We start from the raw sequence: 12,119 nt of genomic DNA on the forward strand, positions 1-12,119 counted from the left end.
AAAGTGCTACAACTAGCCCCTGTCTCCCTCCAGTTAATGCGGGCCTGGTTGAAGACTGGCAGGCATGATGAGAACCCAAAAGAGTCAACTGAAAGATGACGTCCTGGTGCTTTTGCTTTAAGAAACTGCCACTAATGGTCGTTAGACTGGGAGGCAGCACCGAGCAACTTACACCGAAATTTGTGAATGGACTGTGCATGCTTGGGCTAACTAACGTGTCTGCTTGCACTGTTGTTCAAACAAAACAATTTTATTATTATTTTTATTTTGTGATTTGAAGACGCCAGCATTTGCACATAATTTTGTTTTTGTCTGTCTGCTGACATTGTTTTTAAAAATAAATGTTTTTTCTTCAAGCAGTTACTCTTATTCTTTTCAGCAAATACTTTTTTTTACTCATAATAGTAATATTATTTTGAAGTAACGCTACTCTTACTTGAGTACAATTTTTGGTTACTCTATCCATCTCTGAAAGGGACACACATAGGCTGTGACTAAATTAAACGTCCAGTGATCAAACCAGTTTCTATTCTTCCAGAATTGAAGGGCATTTTACTTCATCAAATACAAAATACAAAATACTAAAACATGCAGTTTCTGAGTAAATTTACTTGTCCTGAGACCAAATCTAAAAATACTAAGAGAAAATAACGCTTGAACATAGTTAAATCACTAGTGCAATATCTACATGTTAGTCAATGACAAACTGCTCAGATTTTGGTGAAAAACTGTGATGAACGCTCACCCACGAGGATTTGTGACAAAGACAGAAAGCATTAAATTCCATTTAACAAATAGGATAAACCAGGGGTACCAAACTCATATTAGCTCAAGGGCCGCATTGGAGGAAAATGTATTACCAAGTGGACCGGTAAAATAATGGTATATAACTTACAAACAATTGCCATCAATTATATGCAGATTTTTGCTATTTGTGGGCCAGCCCTAAATTAGGGAGCTCAATTGTAAGCATATTGTTCCAAAAAATAACACAAAAGTAAATGCGGCAACACTTTGCCTGTCTGAGTTCTGGACGCTTTGAATCTACCTGTTTTGCATGTATATTGTTCCCAGAATGCATTGTGTGGCGCAGTTAACTCTTTCACTGCCAGACGTTTTCAGAAACGGGTTGTTCCCAGTGCCAGCCGATTTAAGCATTTTGACTGATCTTTCAAGGTCCACAGAAAATGTTGTCTTTGGACTATGGAAACACACATACTACCAAATGAAAGATTGGACTCTCATCTTTTATCAGAAAAAAAAGTTAGTTTCTACCTTATTCCGTTCTTCAGTAATCAACAATAGAAAATGGTTACTTTCACCGACATTCTCTGTTTTGAAACAAAAAACGGAGAAAAAGAGCTTATTTCATGCACTCTAGTGAATTGTACACTTCTTTTTGTCCATGAATGATGCCACAAACACCTAAATAGTGCTTTACTTCTGTAAAACGCTTTCACCAACAATGAAAAAGTGTTTTTTGATTGCAAAATACGTTTATTTCCATTCAACCATTCAAATTTCAAATACAGTTTTTCTTTTTGTAACGCTCTCCTGCGTGCAAGGAGACGCCGCTGGACTCGCACAACAGTTTACTTTCACTTTGTCCGTTTCGCGTGCAAACGTTACACTTTCTTGACCGCCTTTTTTTCCGGGGAATAAATAGCAAGTAGCAGACTGTACACACTCCTCCGATGAATATGCATTGGACTCGGGGCACTCTCCGTCGTCCGATCGAACGTCCGCCTGTGCGTGCTCGGTTGTGCTGCGCGTTTATGACGCCGTCATAGCCGCCGCATCAGCGGTTCCAATTTCGCCGTCAAGCTCGGATTCACCATCATCATCATCGATGATGATCATCGTCGTCATCAATGTGCTCTTTTAGCATTGGTCGATGCCTTTCGTCTTGTAAGTGTAGAGCTGCTTTGCAAACGGGCACCACTTCCTCCTCAGCCATCTAGCCCCCCCCACGTCTCCTACTGCCGCGTCAATGCTTTCCATCCACGGAGTCATCACCCTCATCATCATCATCGATGATGATCATCGTTGTCATCAATGTGCTCTTTTAGCGCTGGTCGATGCTTTTGGTCTTTGAAAAAAACGGCTCGGACGTGAGCTCCTCGCAACCGGTCGCCATTTTTCCTTTGTTTTCCATTCTGATCTCCTGCTCGACGCTCTAGCTCCGCCTCTACTGACGCCCACCCGATCTTGTCAAAAGACATCGCTGCCCTCTAGGGGACAAAAATAGTCCTTAGGCACTACAGACCTAATTGAAACTTTCACCACAGATGCGGAAAGGCTTCCCCCCACCCGTTTCAAAAAAATAATAATAATAATTGGATGACGTCTTTTGACGTCATTGGCAGCCCTCCGTAGGTTTTTACTTGACGTCTTTAAACATCAGTGGCAGTGAAAGAGTTAATGAAGTTATAAGGACGTTAATCATTGGTCAATTCTGAAAAATTCAGGAACTGTTATTTTGATGAAATAAGAATTGTGGTAGAAGCAGGAGGTCTCCATCCATGTGTGATGTGAGTTTGGAGACATGACAATGTAAAACAATAAAGTTATTGAGCAGCATTAACAACAACAAAAAATCTGAAAAATACAATAAGTGTTTATTGATGAAATAAGAGTTGTTGTATAAGCAGGAGGTCTCCATCCATGTGTGATGTGAGTTTGGAGACACGACGATGTACAATCATTAACTTATTGAACTGTAATGACAACCAAAATATTCTGAAAATTACATTAAGTGTTATTTTGCTGAAAAAAGAGTTGTAGTAGAAGCAGAAGGTCCCTATCCATGTGTGATGTGAGTTTGGAGACATGACGATGTACAATCATGGAGTTATAGAGCAGCAATAACAACCCCAAAGTTCTCAAAAAAGGAAAAAGTTTTGTTTTGTTTTTTTTGCACAAAATTTGAGTTGTAGCATAAGCATGTTGTCACTCACATGATTTTTTTTTTTTTTTACATTAGCATGTACAATCATGATGTTTTGGAATACTTCGGTAATCAAGAAATAAAAGTATCTGGTTGTGTCTTTTTTTTGGTAATAAATACTATATCATTACTAACAAAATACTTTGACCATACTTGTAAATGGCTTATGGTAAAGCCCATATTCACAGCTTTTAAGAAACAGTTGTAAAATAACTGTCAAGTCCTTGAAACATATGACATATAAAATTGCTGATCCCTGAGGCAAGCACTTAAAGACCTTCAAATATATGATAACCTCTAATGTATATCATGTGTATGCGTGTGTATGTGTGTGTATGTGTTGAGTACTTTTTTCTCTGTTAATCCTGTTATGTTATTGCTTTGTTGTGAGCTGCACTTTAATTGTTTCATATGACTGCCAGTAAAGTTAGTATAGTTTTTTATTTAAAAAAATACTGTCTATCACTTGACTAAAAACTAACCAATTAGGAGCTACCTAGCAGGATTTAGGCAAATGTATGCAAGTGAATAGGAACAGAAAATTAAACACATTAATGTGTGAATAATAATACATGAATTTTTGAATTTTTGAGGGCGACTAAACTGTGTTTTAAGATTATAGGTGGAGAATAAGTGCTATACACTGTTGAACAGTAGATGGCGGTATGCACAAATATGTTGCTTGCAATCCGTCATTAATAGAAAGAAGCAGAAGCAGAAGAACCTTAGTTAGTTGACGATCCCTGCGCACTGTCCTTCATCCCTTCATAAGAAACAATGTCATATTCCTCATTCCAATGACAAGTAGGTGCATTCAAAATGAACTCATATCAACTTGTAGGTCATTGCCTATATTATTGTGGTTAGACAGAAACATTTGCATTTTAATGATGCTTAGTTATTATGTTATTGAGCCCATAACTTCGAATTTGCAAATCTCTTGCTAACTTTAAAGCAGGGGTGTCAAACAAACGGCCCGCGGGCCGGATCAGGCCCGCAAAGGGGTTTAACATTGTTTGAAAGGTTACACAATATACTTGTTCATCGTGCATTGTTTGTGGGAACGCTTTACCAAGAAAGACAGAACAGAGGTGCTTTCAAATCGCGTCTGAGAAGCTAACTAGTACCAGTAGCAGTGCTAACAAGATGGCCAAAAGAGAAACAAGAAAAAAGTGTGGTCCTCTCACGGACATGGAAACTTGTGATTCTCTTCCAAGTTTATGTACACCTCTTCCTCTAAATCCTATTTAAAGTCCAAACGCAAATAAGTCCCATCAAGAGGTTGCTGAAATGAAAGAAGAAAGTGTGCCTAATGGTGATAGGCTGAAAGGCCAATAATGGGCTAAATGACTGTTTCTTAAAGTTTGAGGAAATGGTCCTTAAAAATGCGGCAGAGATTGTTGCCGTGCAGGAAAATGTGAGAAGTATTGAGATACACTGCAAAGAGACTCATGATACAGTGAAGAAACTAATTGAGTTTTGCACTTCAAGAAAGGCAAGAAGAGGCTGAAAGGTACAGTCGTCGCTGGAATCCACGTCTTATGAACCTGCGTGAGAATGACAAAGAAGATGTGCGGAAGGAGGTGATGGCTGTCATTGCTCAAATCATCCCAAAGGAAAAAGAAAAGCTTGGATTCAGGGTGGATACCGTACACAGAGTTGGACGGATGAAAGATAACTTCACGAGGCCTATCATCATCCAGTTCACAATGCGTACCTTTCAGCACAAGGTTTGGACGACGTGATGTAGAAATTCAACCTTCGAATGGCAGCAGGTCTAACCCACATGGAGAGACAATGCAGAAATAAACTGTGGCCGCTTGTCAAGCAAGCCCAAGGTGAAGGAAAGAAGACAAAGTGGATTGGACCTGTGACTATAATTGATGAAGTGAGACACACTGCTAGAAACTGATGGTCAATTACATGGTTTACTAACTCACTTGGTAAAATTTCCATATGATAGGATGTTGTTGGTATGTTCCTACTAGTTAGATGTTCACTTTCAAAGAAGAAAAGTTTTGCAGTTGCTATTGTTAAGTGATTATCATTAGAGTTTCTTAGAAAGTATCCCCTTTATTTAGTGTTTCAGCTAGTTTAAATTTTCTAGTAATTTTATACAGACAACCAATTTGCATTATTTTCCTTTTTGTTCTTTTTCTGTAAATTCTCCATATGTCAGATTTACATTTTAGTTCCTTAAAGATTATTTCTCTTAATGTTAGAGGTATTTGTGACAACCCTAAAAGGAAGGCTATTTTCATGTTTTGTAGATGGAAAAAATGCAGATTTGATTTTTATTTTTTACAAGAGACTCATTCAAGTGAAAAGGATGAAAAATATTGGAAAGCACAATGGGGCAATTCGTGTTATTTTTTGTAATGCTACACAACAGTCAGCAGGGGTCGCTGTTACCCTTAACAAATTGAATGGTAATATTATTGAGACCTTTTACTCAGATGAGGGCAGATGGATAATTCTGGTTTTCAAATTGGATAACACCTTCTTTATTGTTTTTAATTTGTATAATCATAACAAAAACAATCAAGCTAAAGTCATGTGTACACTATTGTGTGGGAAACTTGAAATACTTTAAGTGAAATATGAGGGAGCCCACTTGATACTTGGGGGAGATTATGACGCTCCTGATGATCTTGTAGATAGAGCTCCGATAAGAATATCCCAACACACTCAATTTAAATGCACTGTTTTTTTGTCAGTGAACAATTGTCAATAATAGAAGTATGGTGATTTTTAAATCCTGAAAAGAAAGAGTTGACTTAGAGTCACAGTAATAGATCTTTGCAATCAAGGATTGACATATGGTTTATTTCACCTTCATGTTTACAATTTATTTTAGAATGCTCTGAGGATTTTGCTCCATTATCTGATCATAAATTGATTTCTATTGCTTTCATCGGCTCTAAACGACAAGAGAATAAATTATGGGGGAATACTTTAAATTCAAGGCAAGTCAGTTAGCTAAAGATAATTTGTCAGAGGAGGGAGAGATTGAATTGAAAAAATTAAAGAATATTTAGACAATGCATATATTAATATGGCTAAAGGTGCCTTTGTGAGGTTGAGAGCTAAGTGGTTATAATTAGGCGAGAGAAACTAGTTATTTTTTTGCTCTGGAGAAACGTAACCAAAAAAGAAATAATATTTTGGCGCTTAAGATAAATGATGATATTACCACCAATCACTTAGACATTTTAAATCATGTAGGAGAGTTTTACACTCATTTATATAAATCAAACAATTGCATCAGTGATTGGGATAGATTTACTAGATCGGTCAAAGAATTCACAGCAAATATTTCAGAACAGTTCAAATGTGAACAGTCAATTACAATACTTGAAATATCTGAGGCTCTTTGCGGAATGAAAAAACAGAAATCCCCAGGTAATGATGGACTATCAGAGGAGTTCTATTTACATTTTTCGGAAGTTATCAAAGATCATATCTTAGAATTATATAAAGAATGCATTATTAAGGGAGGAATGTCTACAAGTATGAACCTTGATATGAACCTAAGTATAACCTTGATCCCTAAACCTGAAAAAGATCACTTATATATAGAAAATTGGAGATCTATTACACTCTTGAACATAGATTATAAAATTATTTCTCTGATATATGCTAACAGACTAAAAAAGGTTCTTGATGAGATTATAGGGGAAACTTAAACTGGATTTTTGTTAAACCGCCACATTAGTGCGAATGTAAGGCTCGTGCTTGACTTATTAGTGTTGCGATCTGTGAGGCTTGTGTTGCTGTTTAGTTTATCTTCCTTGTTTTCCAGTGGCTATGGTGACTGACGTTGGCAAGGTCTGCTGCGGCGCATCTGCTGCCTGTCACAATCAGCAGGGTTTAAAAGCCTGGTGTCTGCCGACAGGAGACGTCGGGCTATTTTCGCACTGCTACCTTGCTTGCTGCCAACGCGACTCTTGAGTCGCTGTCTCGCCATAGTTCTGCTAGTTTTTGTGTTACGACCTCGTTTATTTTCCTAGTTCTCCAGTCCGCAGCGGCTCAGTCCACTCGCGCGTCCTGAGTTGCACTTTAACATTATATATTGTAGTATTCCTTGTGTTTTTGTATTTTATTTTGTTACTTTACATTATTCCAGTCTGCAGTGCTTCTGTACCCTCGCGCGCCTTTAATTTTTGATAGAGTATTTTAGTGTCTCGCTTTTGGTTACTTGTTTGCTACTTTGAATTTAGCTGTTTTCCTTGGATTGTTCCATGCGCCTTTTGTTAGATTAAAATGTAGTATTTTTTGCAGTTACGTTCGTCTGCTTTGGGATCCTCTGCACGCACACACGCACGCACGCACACACGCACGCACGCACGCACACACACACACACACACACACACACACACACACACACATACACACGCACACACACACTTAATAATTAGATTACTCTGAGTATATTAATAATGATTCCCTTATAGTTTTTCTTGATTTTTACAAAGCCTTTGATACGGTGGAACATTAATTTTTATTTGAAGCTTTAAAAACTTTTGGTTTTGGTCAAAATTTCGTATCAATCATTGAAATGTTTTATAAAGGCATAGATCAACAGTTGAGTCATATTATATCCAAATATTACTAATAGGTTTCCTGTCCTGAGGTCCGTCCGTCAAGGTTGTCCAATATCCCCATTTTTATTTCTAATTGTGTCTTTATATCTCCCGAATAGACCGGTTATCACAGGTTTATCAATTTTTAATAAGGAAATTAGACTGACTCAATTAGCAGATGATACTGCATTGGTCCTTAGAGACAAACAGCAAATTGAGAATGCAATTTCATTGGTCGATGATTTTTCATCTGCTTCTGGGTTAAAACTTAATAAATCAAAATGTGAAATTTTGTGTTTATTTCAAACGGATGTGCAAACTCTATGTGACATTCCTGTTAAAAAAATGTGTTCAATATCTTGGTGTCCATGTTTGTAGGAATGTTAAGGAGATACATTTAAACTTCTCCTCCAGATTACAAAAAACTAAAACAATATTGAATTTATGGCTTCAAAGAGATTTGTTAATTTTGGGAAGAGTTCTTTTGACTAAAGCAGAAGGTGTTTCTAGATTTGTATACCCTGCGCTTTCTCTTGATGTCAGTGACTCCATAAGCAACAACATTTATATAATGTTTGTTAATTTTGTATGGAAGAAGAAACCATCATCTGAAGAAAACCTTGTTATCTGCACCAAAAGTGGTGGATTTGAACCCTTGGACTTCATGGACTTGAATGACACATTTAAAGTGAAGTGGGTAAAAGAATGTATGACAGCTCCAGGATCTTTATGGTATTTTAGTCCATATAACATTTTCAACAATTAAGGAGATCTTAAATTTTTGTTGTTGTGCAAACTATAACGTCTCGAAGCTACCTGTTAAATTGTCAGGGTTGTATCAATAAGCGCTGTTGGCAAGGAAAATGTGTCACACTTGTAATTTTTCCTCACATAACTCTATTATTTGGAACAATAAATGTATTCCTAAAAAGAACAAATCATTATATACTAAATTATTATATCTATATATAATAAAAACATTATTTTTGTTAAAGACTTATTTAACTATAATGGCAAAGTCCAAGAGTTTCATATAGTGGTAAATTCCATCCCTAGTGGAATAATACAGTTAATGAAAGGTTATAATAACCAAAATTATCAACCAGTGAGTAGCAATATTCTTTATATAAATGGTATGGACATTTTAAGCAACAAATGTATCAATAAACACATCAGAGAATTTCTATACAAAGTTTAAAAATGATGCCGCATGGGAACTTTTTGGGGAATACTCAGTTTAGGAATATTAGTTGGAGTAAAGCATGGCTTGTTCCTTTTAAGTTCTTCATTACAAATAGAGTTAGAGAACTACATTTAAAAATGTTACATATTTACCCAACAAACATGTATGTTTCACCTCTTATAAATATTGTTGACAAATGTTATTTTTGTAAAGAACGTGCAACACATTTATTTTTTGATTGCCCTATTAGTGCTGCTTTTTGGAAGGATATTGAAAATTATTTTATGTGTGGATCAAAAAACAAGAATATATTGGAAAGCAAAAACATTATTACCCTTTTTTAATCTAAGAACAAAAAAATGTAAACATTGGTTAACTTGTATGTTTTATTGGGAAAATTCTATATTCATAAGTGTAATTTTTTATTCAAATTGATTCTGATTGAAATGGAAAATTATTTTAAGTCTCTTAAATTTGCAACAAATAAGAAATTTAATTTAATTTGATAATTAATATTCATGGAGAATTTTTTTTTAATTGCCTCCTGGAGATACTTAAATATTTTTCTTTTTATGTTTTTCTTTTCTTTAAAAAAATGTGATTCATGTAAATTGGATTGACTGATATTTGTATTCTTTTTCTATGTTCAATAAATGGTTAAAAAAAGGAATGCCTGTTTGTGTGTATATATATATATTTGTTGTTACATTAATAAGATTTGTTAAAGAATTGTCAATTTGTATTCTGTCATAAAATTAAAAAAACGTTTAAACCTGCCGTACCTCACGTCCAACATCTCAGCACCTCAAAGAAACATTAAGCTTTCTAAACATCTATTCTCGGACTTCAAAAACAAAGATAAAATATTTAAAAAAAAACAAGAGACATACTCTGCAAAAACTGTCGAAGATAGCAGATTGGAAATAGTTATTTTTCCCCCCCACTCAGAAGAACACTGACTGCTGCACACAGAAGTAGATTGCGCTTTTCAGTTTGCGTTGTTGTTTCAGCGCTGGTGGATAATATTTGGATGAGTTTGGATTTTTGTCTATTAAATACGAGGAGTACAGTTGACTGCACAATCCAGTATACTACACACAATGGCATCTGCAGTGTTATATGTACAATGGGTTGTGGCTCCAAGGGCTTTGATTTTATTGAGAGGCATTTCCAAATGGCTCTTTGAGTACAAAGGGTGCCGACCCCTGCTATAGGCCTATACTATATTGGCGACAAAAACATGTTTATAAAGCTGTGCATTAGTCTTAGATCTTGAATGTATGTGATAAAACAATTCCACACATTTTCTTGTGTTCTCCCTCTAATTGTATGCAGACGCTAATCCCCAGTTTTATTATTCATTCAATTAATGATTTTTCATTCATTCAATTTCTGATGCGATTCTGGATCCCAAGGGGATGACTGATGTGAAAATGGGGAAATAGGCAATTATTTTTCCGTTTGAAGAAACCTGTGATGTTCCATAGATCAGACAGCCGTACATGTTAGGAAATGTATATTGTTTATCTTCTAAAACAGTGGTTCTCAACCGTTTTTCCAGTGATGTACCTGCCCCCTGTGAATTATTTTTTCAGCCAAGTACCCCCTAACCAGTGAAAAAAAATGTTGGTTGAAAATAACAAAAAATAGAGCATGGTGCCATTGCCTGATTTATTAAACTTTGGAACTTCATTTGTACAGTGGTCTCTCTTGAACTATTTGGAAATCTTTTTAAAGGAAATAATTAACTACAAATAGAGATTTGTGCACATAAAAAAATAGTATCACCATTAAGTGGGATCATCATCCTTTGGGATCATAGTAAAGATTTGTTCTCAAAAAGAAGTAATTAAATTGAAATCAAATTTTCAAACGATTGACAGGTAGCTGGCATATGACAGTTTGGGTCAAACTATTCTGGTTTGAGGAGACTGAATAATATATTGAGCCTACTAAATATAAATTGTATTTCATTAACTTAGATTTTCCTGAAATATTTACAAAATTATAATACATCATTTTAATTTTTAAATCTTGCATACCCCCTGGAATGCCTCACGGACCTCCAGGGATACTCGTACCCCCATTTGAGAACCACTGTTCGAAAATACTTGTTTTAAGATAGTTTTTTTTTTTTTTTACAAACAAAAAACAAACAAACAAACAAAATATCAATGCTAATTATATTTCTCATATCGTTATTTCAATGATCAATTTGTGAAATTATATAAATCAATACAATATTATATACATAAACTCACCTACAGATATTTTCCACTTGTCCTCTTAGTAGATGAGCAAATGAGAATAAATCAAAGAGTTACAGCTACATGGCATGAAGTTGTGTTGGCAGGGATTGGCAGCTTTGTCCTTGTGGCCACAACTCCCATGTAAGCAGCCTGTTATCTCCTCCTGTTTTTGTGGGGAGGGGCAGAGGATCCTCAGCATCACATTGAGCGTTGGTGAGCAAAACTACTCCTAGATCCATTCTTATCAGAGATGTCAATGAGTCTTTCACTGTGTTGTATTTTACTGTAGCATCAATATTCTACTATAAACAGTAATCCTTTTACTAGGCAAATCATGTACAATTTGTGGACTGTATTAGGATTTAGTTGCATTTAAATCAAAAGTAATTAGATTATGTTTTTTTTGTATTTAATTACTCTCATTTACAGTACTTGTATCAGTTAAACCAATTGTTGTGTGTTTAATAATTAAATTTATTAAAAATAATTACATTATTAATTAATCCAAACATAAAATGTATTTTTAGTGATACAAGTACTGTAAATGAGAGTAATTAAACACATAATTTAATTACTTTTAATTTACGTATAACTAAATCCTGATACAGTCCACACATTGTACATAATTTGCCCAGTAAAATGATTTGTTACTGTTCATTATAAAATGTTGATGGTACGGTAAAAAAAAATACTTTTTAGACATATTGTAAATAAGCAAGACAGCAAGAAATAAAAAACACAGACAGAATCCTTTCATGGGAAAAGAAAGTCATATATATCTGACAGAGATTTGTTTTTAAACAATGTTGTTTGAAAAAAAATATATACTGAAGGTGATTGCAAATGAGAACATTGACACTCACACAAATCATGAAAAGCCGTCATGATCACAGGGAAAAGTGTTAAGCAGTCTGTAAACATTTATTAGCAATAGTATACACGTCCCTTAATTAGATTGATTATGTTAAGGTAGGGCTGTGCAATTAATTGAAATTAAATTACAATTTCAATTATACTCCACAATTACAAAAACAGGATAATTGTAAAAAAAAAAAGAAAAAAAAAAAGATTATTAATACTAATTTTTGAGTTGTTTAAATTTATACATTTGCACCTTTTTAGATTTTAAAATAACAAATTTAATAAATTCTGTTTC

The 12,119-nt window shown here is 35.0% G+C and overlaps 1 protein-coding gene across 1 annotated transcript in view; it reads right to left on the reverse strand.

Moving 5' to 3' along the window:
- LOC144058462 (eomesodermin-like) overlaps window positions 1-11,078 on the reverse strand; it is a 45,405-nt gene extending 34,327 nt beyond the window's left edge. Inside the window, exon 1 of the mRNA XM_077576925.1 lies at window positions 10,976-11,078. The gene's annotated coding sequence lies outside the window, so the exon portion shown is untranslated. The remainder of the gene's footprint in view (window positions 1-10,975) is intronic.
- Between the last annotated feature and the right edge of the window lie 1,041 nt (window positions 11,079-12,119).

The sequence above is a fragment of the Vanacampus margaritifer genome, chromosome 9 (assembly GCF_051991255.1).
Source record: "Vanacampus margaritifer isolate UIUO_Vmar chromosome 9, RoL_Vmar_1.0, whole genome shotgun sequence".
NCBI lineage: Eukaryota > Metazoa > Chordata > Actinopteri > Syngnathiformes > Syngnathidae > Vanacampus > Vanacampus margaritifer.